We start from the raw sequence: 12,362 nt of genomic DNA on the forward strand, positions 1-12,362 counted from the left end.
GGGACAGGGATTGCTGCTGTGGAAGTCCATGTTTCAGTCAGAGTTTACAGCTGAGAGGAGGGGATGCCTGGGGCTAGAGTGACCCCTGAATGTAGGCTGGGGGGGGGGGGAGTTTTGAGTCCAGTGAGTTCAACAAGAGAACTGCTTGAGGGAAGAAGGTGTTCATGCGCCTAGTGGTCTTGGCAGGGATGGATCTGAGATGGCGTCCCAGTGGAAGGGTCTCAAAGTATCGTCTGCCCGGGTGGGAGGGGTCGAGTAAGATTTTGGAGGCTCTTGTCTTCATTCTCATGGAGTAGAGGAGATCTAGCGAGGGCAGTTGGGCACCAATGATCTTTTCTGCTGTTTTTATCACTCTGTGGAGTTTATACTTGTCTTTGGTGGTTGCTCCTGCGTACCAGACTATGATGGAGCAGCAGAGGATGGATTCGATGGTCGCGGAGTAAAAGCTGGTGAGCAGATCCCGTGACATTCCGAATTTTTTCAGTTGGCGTAGGAAGAAAAGCCGCTGTTGAGCTTTCTCCTGGGTTCTGGTGGTGTTCTGCTCCCATTTGAGGTCGCTTGTTAGGGTTGAGCCTAGGAACCGTACGCTTTGGACTCTGGAGACCTCGGACCCATCGATGTACACAGGTAGGGGGGCCGGAGGGAGTTTCCGGAAGTCCACGATAAGTTCCACAGTCTTTGCCGCATTGAGAACAAGATTGTTGTCCTTGCACCAGTTACAGATCCTCGCAACTTCGTTTCGGTAATTGTCCTCCCCGTTTCTGTCGATGAGGCCGATAATCGTGGTATCATCTGCAAATTTGATAAGTTTGACGGAGTCTGAGGCCGAGGTGCAGTTGTTCGTGTACAGAGAGAACAGGAGAGGGTACAGCACGCAGCCCTGCGGAGCTCCGATGTTGGTGGTTCTTTCGCTGGAGATGCGACTGCCAAGCTTGACCCGTTGAGTTCTGTTGGAGAGAAAGTCCTTTACCCACCTGCAGAGGAGGGAATCTGCCCCAAGATGCGCAAGGTTGTTGATCAGAATGTCCGGACAGATGGTGTTAAAGGCCGAGCTGAAGTCCAGGAAGAGGACTCTAGCATAGGCCCCTGGGCTGTCGAGGTGTTCCGAGATGTATGCCAGGCTGACATTGATGGCATCGTCAACTGATCGGTTTTCCCTGTAGGCAAACTGGAGTGGTTCGAGGAGGGAGCTGGTGGAGTGCTTCAGGTGGGCCAGCACTAGCCTCTCGAATACTTTCATGGTGATGGGGGTCAGGGCCACGGGTCTGAAGTTGTTGAGTTCCGTGTTCCCTGGTTTTTTGGGGACCGGGATGATTGTGGACCTTTTGAAGCAGGAGGGGACCTTTCCTTCTGATAAGGATCTGTTGTAGAGGGAGGTGAGGATGGGAGCTAGTTGGATTGCGCAGGTTCTCAGGCAGAGTGAGGACACCCCATCCGGGCCCGAGGCTTTCCTGGGATTGAGTCTGCGGAGGTGTCGTAGCACATCCTCTTCCTGTACTGCGGTCAGAGTGGGGATTCCGCTGGCCCCTGGTGGGCCCTGTGCGTCCTCTGTCGCGGATGCTGTGAAGTCTGGAGCTGACTGGGATGCTGGGGCCACAGGCTGCTTGGGTTGGAGATCAAACCTACAGTAGAACTCGTTTAGTTCCTCCGCCAGTTGTGAGCTGGGAGCTGCTTGGTGGAGGGGAGGTTTGAAGTTCGTTGCCGCCTTGAGACCCTTCCAGACTTCCCGTGAGTTGTTGGACTGTAGGCTGAGGCCTACCTTATTAGAGTAGGTCCTTTTTGCTGCTTTCAGTTCTCTGTTCAGGGTATTCCTGGCTTCCCTGTACTCTTCTGGGGTGCCCGACTTGTGTGCCTCCTCCTTTATCTTCCGGAGACGTCGTAGGTTGCTGTTGAACCAGGGCTTATCGTTTGGGTAGACTTTGAAGGTTTTGGTTGGGATGCATGCGTCCTCGCAGAAGCGGACGTAGGAGAGGATGTTTTTAGACCATTCCTCCAAGGTGGGTGCCTTCAGGGTCGGCCAGTCGGTGCATTCCAGGCATGCCTGCAGCCTCAGTTTTGCATCCTCGGACCACTTCCAATAACCACATAAGTGTTAGGGTTTCCTTTATACCACCCTATAATAGTATTAGGGTGGGCTTTATTTCCCTTCACCCCCCCCCACACACACACACACACACACACACAGAAATGTATTAGGGTTTGCACTGTTCTCTTCTCTCCCACAACAGTATTAGAACTGCCATCTTCCATCCTCAGAAGATATATTATTCTATATCCACTACCTGTAACCTCCCCAGTCATTGAGGCTTGCCCTGAGAGGTATTCATTAAAGAACAATTGTAATGGGCTTTTACAGCACATTAACCTAATAATAGCACTTCAGATGGTATTAATCAACACAATCATTATTATGCTGCTTAGAGGTTTTTCATGCCCCCCATCCCTTTATTCATGGATATCACACAGACCTTCACAAATGAACAGGGATCTTTCCTTGGTTTTGTGGAGGCCACTTCAGCAGCTCTGCCCTAAGCAACTAACTCCATTGCCCCAATGCCTATACAGGGGGGAAAAAAAACAGTCCTGCTGACTGATATACTTAAAGAGAAACTCCGAACAAGAATTGAACTTTATCCTAATCAGTAACTGATACCCCCTTTTACATTAGAAATCTATTCCTTTTTCACAAACAGACCATCAGGGGGTGCTGTATGACTGATATTGTGGTGAAACCCCTCCCACAAGAAGCTCTGAGGACCGAGGTACTTCTGGCAGTTTCCTGTCTGTGAACCCTGTTACATTGTGGTAAATAGCTGTTTCCAGCTGTTTCCAACTGCCAAAACAGCAAGCAGCAGCGACATCACCTGCCCACAGTAAAAATATCACCATGCAATAAATGTCAGAATATAAATCAGGGATTTAAAATATTTTACAATGGGCAAACACTGACTAAATCATTTATACATAATTATTGTAAAAAGAATGCACTTTTTTTATTACATTATTTTCACTGGAGTTCCTCCTGAAAGCGGAACTGTAAATGCGTTTTAAAGACACTGTTTCACTTACCTGGGGCTTCTGCAAGCCCCTAGCAGCTGTCCTGTCCCGCGCAGCTCCTCCATGAGTCTCTGTTCTCCCGCTGCCGCTCCGTTCTGTACCTCGGCTTGCAAGTCGAGGCCAGCGCAGCCCTGCCAAGCGTATCCTTTCTTCGCGTTCCCCTCTGCAATAGCGGGGAACGCGAAGCAAGGATACTCGTGGCCAGAGCCGCGCAGGCGCAGTGGCCCGGCGGCAAAAACGAAAGTAGCTGGCGGCGGGAGAACGGAGCCTCGTGGAGGACCGGCGCGGGATAGGACAGCTGCTGGGGGCTTGCAGAAGCCCCAGGTAAGTGAAACAGTGTCTTTAAAACATATCTACAGTTCCGCTTTAATATAATATTTTTATTTTGTCCTTTGTACCTGTAGTATTATATGAGCACGTAAATGAGAATCATAATCCTGCCTGTGTTAAGTCACCTATATTTTCCCTGTTTAAGATTTATGATGGCAACAACACTGAATTTAAAGAGGAACTGCAGTGAAAATAATGTAATGGAAAAAGTGCTTAATTTTTACGATAATTATTTCTAAATGAATTAGTCAGTGTTTGTCGTTTATAAAATCTTTCCTCTCCCTGATTGACATTTTGAAATGTATTACATGGCGACATCTTTACTGCTAGTAGGTGATGTCTGTGGAAGGAGATGCTGCTTTTTTGGCAGTTGGAAACAGCTGTTATTTCCCACAATACAACAAGGAACCCACAGTGTGATATCAGTACCTAGGTAGTGACATCACACTGTGGGAGGGGTTTCACCACAATATCAGCCATACAGAGCCCCCAATGATCTGTTTGAGAAAAGGAAAAGATTTCTCATTGGAAAGGGGGTATCAGCTACTGATTGGGATGAAGTTCAGTCCTTGGTTACAGTTCCTCTTTAAGTTTAAACTTCTGCAACCATTACAGGCTGTCCCATTTAACCATGCGGTCTAGGGGTAGTAATATACAGTTCCTGGATTTGATTACTTTTATTGTAGACATAATGGCCCATATGCAATTCTACTTTTCTCCTGCGTTTTCTCCTAGGGGATAATTTTTCATATATTTAAAATAACTTTCCACCACTTTTCAACTGAAAAAGTATTGAAAAGTAAGTGCAAAAGTACTATCAAAATTATTTAGAGTATTTTCTTGCTTGCTGGTTGCTTAGTAGGCATTTTATTGACACATTTAAAAATATCACCTACGAGAAAACTCAGGTGAAAAACTGAATTGCATATGGCCCAAGGTTGCTTTTTTAAAAAAAATCCTTTTATTGTAGACAAAAGTTTTTTACAAGTACATATTTAAATGGACAGAAGTGGGTATATCCTGGCACTGAGCTGTCATCAACCGAGATAGGTGGATAGTTTATTAGTATGAGGAGGAATCGCTCCAGGATTAAAGTGGATCCGAGGCGGAAAACTAACTATAACAAGTAACTTGTCTATATATCTTACCTAAAGTTTAGATAGTTTAAACAGCAAATCTAGCTGCAAACAGCTTTAATAGAATATGATTATTTCTTCCTGTGATACAATGACAGCAGCCATGTTTGTTAACATTACACAGAGGCAGGCTTATCTGCATCTTGAGCAAAAAAAAAACCCTCCTCCCCTCTGCCTCTGAAATCTCTGGCTAGTAATACCTCCCACTCCTCCTGTCCAGACTGAGCTCCCATGAGCCCTTGCTACTGTCTGAAAGTGCCTTGGCTCTCTGAAAACCTGTGGGCGTGGCTTGTTTAGTTTATAGGGAATTTAAGTATTAAAACAAAAAAGTATTTAGCTTGAGGAATGCCTTATAAACAATAGGAAAGGAACACAATTATGCAATGAGTAAAAGTTCATCTCGGATTCACTTTAAAGGTTATATGACCAAAGTAAAGTTTTTAAAAAAGCAGATTTATAGAGAATAGGTGCTAATTAGAGATGCAGGGTGATATAACAGAGAGACTTTACCAGTTTACAACTGTTGTATATTATTTCTTCTGCAGGTAGTTAAAGAGGAACTTCAGCCTAAACAAACATACTGTAATTAAGTTACATAAGTTATGTTAATTAAAATACTGTAGATAAGTAATATAATCTCTTACCCTCCCTGTTTTAAAAGAACAAGCAAATGTTTGTGATTTCATGGGGCATCCATCTTTTTGGTTGAAAGGAGGTGACAGGGAGCATGAGACACAGTTCCAACTGTCCCGTGTGCTGATCCAACTGTCCCAGTTGCTAGGCAACGTGAATAACATAGGAAATCCCATCATGCTTTGCACAGCATCAGGGAAAAAAAAGCCTGGGCAGTTTTCTTTGATGGGTGGAGCTTAGCTAAAAATGATGCTTTGGTACTAAAACAAAGTTCTGATGCTGTGAAACTGTTAAAGAAACACCAAGCCTTATAGTTCTGCTGAGTAGATTTTTAGTCCGGACTGGTTCACTTTAACATTTTCTCTTTAGCTTCTTTATCTCTTTAATTGAAACCCAATTTCACAGCACTTTACTACACATTACTGTGCAGTATAGATTGAAAATTGGGAAGGTGAAGATGCAAGCTTAAGAGATGGCCTGAGGAATAAGATGAGAGCAAATAGGGTCAAAGGCAGAGGGCATGAAGTGGGCTTTTGAGGTTAGAAAACATTTTTTGCCGTTCAGTTAGGTAGGTTAAGCTTGTTAGAGAGGAAGTGTTAATGAGTGGTTAGGTAGGCTCACGCTGATTCTGAAATATGTAGCTAAATGTTTGACTACTAATTAGGCGGTGGATGTGCAGGGCATGAGGGGTGCAGTAAGGAACTGAAGGTGTTGAAAAACTGTTTGGATTGTGGGACTGGGAGGAGATGAGTGATGAAGGGTATGACTGTTTGGTGAGGGAGAGAGTATTTTTTTGAGTTCCTGAAATGCTTGTTTGTATCACTATAAAGCCTCTGTAGTAGTGCTTGCCTTCCAGCACTGTTCCTCTTTAGGCATACTCTGATCTGCAAATTGGGATTGATGGGGATTAGTGGGGGAGGAAACCAACTGCAAAGTATAAAACTTGGATCAGCAGGAACAACTATATTGAATGTACCCAGATAGTATCTATATATAATTTCCAAGTGTCCCTGCGTCCGTCCCTGTGTCAGTGTTTTTTTGCACTGCGCATGTGCAGGGACAGACGCAGAGACACTGCTGAAAGCTGGAGGAGGACGGGGCCTGAAGGTGGGCGTGTGTGCGTGCGTGACGGGCTTGCATGCGCATGCCGGATTATTGACAGACCTAGCCCGTTTTTTAAATGGGCTAACGTCACTAGTGTAATCTAATATGAGGTACCGTAAGTCTTGCACTTACCTTAAAAAACTAATTTTGCTTTATTGGAAAATGTTATTGGCATGTTATCAATAAAATTTTCCAATCAAACAGAATTGAGTTAGATGCTCTACACTTAGAGGCAGATCTACTATGAAGTAACCTGAAGCCATATTTCAGAGCAGCATGTTGTAGAGGTGGTGAACTGATAAGGGTCTCGAAACAACTACCTGGGCACCTCAAATATGGCTGTTCCTGTACACCTCGAGCTATGCCAATCATTGAGAACTATTAGGAAACTATTTTAATTTTCAAATCACTCAGGTCCTTTCTTTCAACAGTACTTTGGAGAGTTTAGCAAGATGTAAACTAAAAAAGTTTAAATAAATGTATTTAAAGACATCTACCCTATATACTCGGCTATAAGTCAAGAAATTTAGGACTGACTCAAAGTATAAAAGTGGTGGGGGGGGGGTCGCCCTATACTTGAGTCAGTCCAAAATTTACCCACTTATAGCCTTAAATGGGGGAGGAGGTGCCACATTCTCTCCCCTTCCCTGCAGTGCAAAGTAGGCAGCTTGTTGCAAAGCCCCCCCTCCCTCCCCCACCATGTGAAGGGGCCTCCTCTCTCCATCTCTCCTCCTCTGTGAAATCGCTGAATATGAAGCCATCATTCATTGATCCATCAGAGCGCAGCTTCCTCTCTTCTGCCTGTACTCATGCCGGGCTCTGTGCATTAACCTCCCTGGCGGTAAGCCTGAACTGAATTCGGGCTATGCCGCTGCGGAGGATTTCTCAGGCCCTGGAGGGCCGATTTGCATATTTTTTTTTTATTACACGCAGCTAGCACTTTGCCAGGGGGACATGGGCCACACAGCTAGAGGGACCACACAGCCAGGGCAACACAGGAGCCACACAACTAGAGGGACCATACAGCCAGGGGGACCACACTGCCAGGGGGACACAGGAGCCACACAGCTAGAGGGACCACACAGCCAGGGGGACCACACAGCCAGGAGGACATGGGCCACACAGCTAGAGGGACCACACAGCCAGGGGGACATGGGCCACACATCTAGAGGGGCCACAAAGCCAGGGGGACAGAGGAGCCACACAGTCAGACAGACATGGTCTACATATCTAGAGGGGCCATACAGCCAGGGGTACATGGGTCACACATCTAGAGGGGCCACACAGCCTGGGGCACTCAGGAGCCACACAGTCAGGCGGACATGGTCCACACATCTAGAGGGGCCATACAGTCAGGGGTACATGGGTCACACATCTAGAGGGGCCACACAGCCTGGGGCACTCAGGAGCCACACAGTCAGGCGGACATGGTCCACACATCTAGAGGGGCCATACAGTCAGGCGGACATGGTCCACACATCTAGAGGGGCCATACAGCCAGGAGGACATGGGTCACACATCTAGAGGGGCCATACAGTCAGGGGTATATGGGCCACACATCTAGAGGGGCCACACAGCCAGGGAGACACAGGAGCCACACAGTCAGGCGGACATGGTCCACACATCTAGAGGGGCCATACAGCCAGGGGTACATGGGCCACACATCTAGAGGGGCCACACAGCCAGGGGGACACAGGAGCCACACAGTCAGGCGGACATGGTCCACACATCTAGAGGGGCCATACAGCCAGGGGGACATGGGCCACACATCTAGAGGGGTCACAAAGCCAGGGGGACACAGGAGCCACACAGTCAGGCGGACATGGTCCACACATCTAGAGGGGCCATACAGCCAGGGGTAGAGGGGCCACACCGCCAGGGGGACACAGGAGCCACACAGTCAGGCGGACATGGTCCACACATCTAGAGGGGCCATACAGCCTGGGGTAGAGGGGCCACACCGCCAGGGGGACACAGGAGCCACACAGTCAGGCAGACATGGTCCACACATCTAGAGGGGCCATACAGCCAGGGGGACATGGGCCACACATCTAGAGGGGTCACACAGCCAGGGGGACACAGGAGCCACACAGTCAGGTGGACATGGTCCACACATCTAGAGGGGCCATACAGCCAGGGGGACATGGGCCACACATCTAGAGGGGCCACACAGCCAGGGGGACACAGGAGCCACACAGTCAGGTGGACATGGTCCACACATCTAGAGGGGCCATACAGCCAGGGGGACACAGTGATCACACTGAAAGGTGACAGGGGGACACATAGTTGCCACAATGAAGGGGGAGCAATAGGGCACATACTGGCCACACTGAAAGGGGGACACATACTGGTCACACTGAAAGGGGTAGCAGGGGGGCACTGGCACAGACACTGTTCCCACTGATAGGGGGCATAAGGACAGATTAGAGGGTTAATGGCTGCATGTGGGGGCCTGGAGGAGTTATTGGCTGCACTTGGGGTCCAGGAGGGAATAATGGCCACAATACTTTATGCAGTGCAGTCAACCTGGTCCCCAAGTTCATCCATTAACTGCTTCTGGACCCCAAGGGCAGCCCTTAACTTTGGTGTATAGACTTATATTTAAATAATTTAAAAAAATTCCACCTTAAGAGGGTCAACTATTGGGGTCAACTTGTATCCGAGTATATACAGTAATCAGGCCTAGATGGGCAACAAAGAAGAATAAGGCCCTGTTTCCACCATGTCGACACTTGCTGTGATCCAAGACCACATCTGAATTCCTTGGATGCATGATGCAATTTTATGCTGCTTGTTGTCCATCTTTTCCCTGCCCTGAGTTTGAATGTAGCCTATTGACTTCAATAAGCTGAAAAATCACGCGTGAATTTGTATGCAGGGAATCAGACAGGAATTGCAAAATGGAAATGGGAATTTGATCAAAAACAAGGGACAGTTGGGAGCACTGATTAAACTCAACATTCTTCAGTATGATCTGCCAGGATGGATTTTTTTTTTGACTGTACGCTAGGAAAGTGGACCGTTTCAGCAGATATTACTCTGTTCCTCCAGAAATTGCTTTACGTCTATAGGCTAGTCTAAACATGATAAGCTATTCGCCTATAATCAGTACAATGTTCACAGGGAGCTTAAGGGTTTGTTTTAAACATAAAGGGATTGATTCAATAAAATCTACATACAATGCAAATAATGTGTGCATTAATTTGAGCAAGGTACCACACAGTGAATACTTAGTTTATTATTGCTATGTTTGCTCGGCTTGCCACATGAGCATGTGCATTGTGAGTCAGCACCACTTGTTATCTAATGCAGCATCCTTTTGGCACATTTACCACCAAACATCTGCTTTCCGTTTCTGCGGACTGTAGAGTATTGACCTTTGAGAAAAAGAGAGGGTTTTACCCAAACTATACTAGCCCCATAGTCAGCTATGCATACTGGCTGGTAATGAACAGAGAGACTCTGCTAGCATACAGCTTCTCCGCAAGCCTAGTCTTATGTTGGTGGAAGAATCTCTTGTCTTCTTGGTCTAAGCCAAGGCAACATCCTTGTTTAACTGAAATCCATATTTTGACCTGTGCCCGGAAATGTTTTTTGAAAACATCAACATAAATGAAGAAAAAAGGTATATAGTGCAAATGTTAATTTGCCAAGGTTAGATATTATCAGTATGTGTATTTATATAGTACAAATGTTAATCTGCTATGGTTAAATATTACTATTATTAGTATGCGTATTTATATAGTGCTGACATCTTCCTCACAATCCCTACCAAGTAACCTATTTGTATATTTTTAGATGTGGGCTGAGACGTGAGTCGCGACTCAAGCAAACACGGGTAGTCATACTCCTTGCAGATAATGTCCTGTCCTAGATGGGAACCAGGTACCCCGGCAAGGCAAGTGTATTATCCACTGTGTTATATGGTTTAAACAAAAGAAGCCATAGTTTTGATGGAAATGCCAACAAAATGGTCATAATACTGTACCCACAGCACAAACCTATACAGCTATATCCCTACTACAGGAAGTATGTCTGGGTTCACAGTGACATCCATTGACAAAGTGTGTCCCAATATTATTATATTTAAAGTGAATGTTAAGCTTTAGATAGCTTTATTTTGTTTCAATTTTGGGAATTTTAGTGTTACCTTTCATTTGCCACTGCTACTGTATATTTACAAGTTTGTGTGTAGCAATCTTTCAGCAGCTCAGCTCTCAGCATTTCTAGCACTGTGTTGATTTGTCATATTATAGTTTATGAGCCCTTTGAACCTGCCTGCTGCTTCTCACTTGTGGCAGGCATGTGCTGATAATAATAATGTTAATAGCATTAGGACAGACGGCTGAAAATCTGCCAGTCTGGTCATTGTTTCTTTGTTTTCTTGGATTTTTCACTGTAACACTTTACAATATAAATCCAGTTTTACAGTCAGCATGGGAAAACCAAACTGAATAGCAATCTAGTGGGTTTTCATTTGACATGTATTGTGTAAAATCTGTAGAATAGAAAGCAAACATCACCACTGGGGATATAAAAGGGAGAGTGACAATATGAAATTAGACGTAGCCCGCTATTCCCTTAGCTAAAAGTTAATTATGGGGTCACCCTGCAGCTGTTGGGTTTTAGGTCAACCACAAGATTTCATAGCCTAATGTGGACCAATGAATACAGTTTATTTTTTTAGCCCTATTTCTTTATATGTTCAGGAATTGAACACTGAGTTAATACATATCCTGTGTAGGTAATACAGCAAGCAATGCTAAAAGCTGTTTCTGTTTTGGCTGTACCAATCGTTCACCTGATATACATGATGTTCTGTTGCAGGATTCTCCTGAAAAACAATGTATGTACACTTTAAAACTATACAAATACAGCTTTAACTTATGATAATTTATGATGCAAATTAACGTGAACCCGAGGTGAAAATAAACTGATACGATAAACAATTGTATCTATCCTCCTACTCCTAAAAATGACTTTAAAAATATATCCCATAGTTTTATTTTATGTTTGAACATTTACCAAGATTTAATGTTTTATTGTCTCTGCTCAATGGCAGTCTATCAAGTGTCACAGAGCTAAAATACATGAACTATTGACCTTTTTTTTAATCTATCCTCTCTCCAAGCTCTCAGAAATTGTTCTCTACAGGAAGTGTTATGGCTGTACTTCCTTATCAGTGAGGGTTACCCTATAATCAGACAAGGGTCCAACAACCTTACACAGATCACACCAGGAGCTACGAACAAGGAAGCAAGATTGCTCAGAGCGACCGCAGCTCTGAGCTTCCGATAACCGCCACAATAAACAAGACACAAGACACAATGGTTGCTCAGTGTGACTGCAGCACTGAGCATCTGATGTCCACCACACTGAGTAACAAGGACAGACAAAAGACAGATAGACGGAATGCTTGCCAATCTAATCGCTGCCCCAGCAATAGCAAACATCCACACTGGCAGGGACAAGACAAACAAGTAGGAGCATAACTAATAGCAACCACAGCCTACAGTTACATTCACAGGAACAGGACAAGCAAGAATCCTACTAGTCACCAACGTGAAGGCAGTCTCCAAACTGTCAGGATAGGAAAAGACTTCACTGTACCCCCGCGGGTGCAGTGAACGTCCAAGCAGGCAAAGCAAGGTAATGCAATACAATATTCAAACTTTACACAAGGAACCCAGCAATCAACTATGGCAAAGCTGAACGCTAAGAGGGGCAGGGTGTGAGAGGAAAAGCAAGCTTTTCTATGGACATCAGCCAATGAGAGCAAACCTGTAAATTCCCACACAGCTGAATGGTAATCACGCAATACAGTGTTAGGCTGATTGAAGGCTGCAAGCTGCCTATGATTGGAAAGGACTCTCATTACAATTGCATGCCAAATTATACAACCATATGCATGTAAGAAATCCACAGCTGTCTGGCTGCAGTTCAACTGCGCAAGCCATAGGTGGATTCATGACAACATCCTGAGCTCCTATGAACCGCAGAGTGATTGCAGATGGCAATGAGACTCATTGTGAATGCAAAAAAAACCCCAAGCAACCAAATGCAGGCAGAGAAATTAAAACTGCTCGGTTGCAGCTCCACTGC

At 45.4% G+C, this 12,362-nt stretch overlaps 1 protein-coding gene across 1 annotated transcript in view; it reads left to right on the forward strand.

The window, feature by feature from the left end:
• ECT2 (epithelial cell transforming 2) overlaps window positions 1-10,125 on the forward strand; it is a 270,409-nt gene extending 260,284 nt beyond the window's left edge. The window contains exon 26 of the transcript XR_011031390.1: window positions 10,059-10,125. The gene's annotated coding sequence lies outside the window, so the exon portion shown is untranslated. The remainder of the gene's footprint in view (window positions 1-10,058) is intronic.
• Window positions 10,126-12,362: the final 2,237 nt, after the last annotated feature.

This window comes from Hyperolius riggenbachi, chromosome 4 (genome assembly GCF_040937935.1).
Source record: "Hyperolius riggenbachi isolate aHypRig1 chromosome 4, aHypRig1.pri, whole genome shotgun sequence".
Taxonomy (NCBI): domain Eukaryota; kingdom Metazoa; phylum Chordata; class Amphibia; order Anura; family Hyperoliidae; genus Hyperolius; species Hyperolius riggenbachi.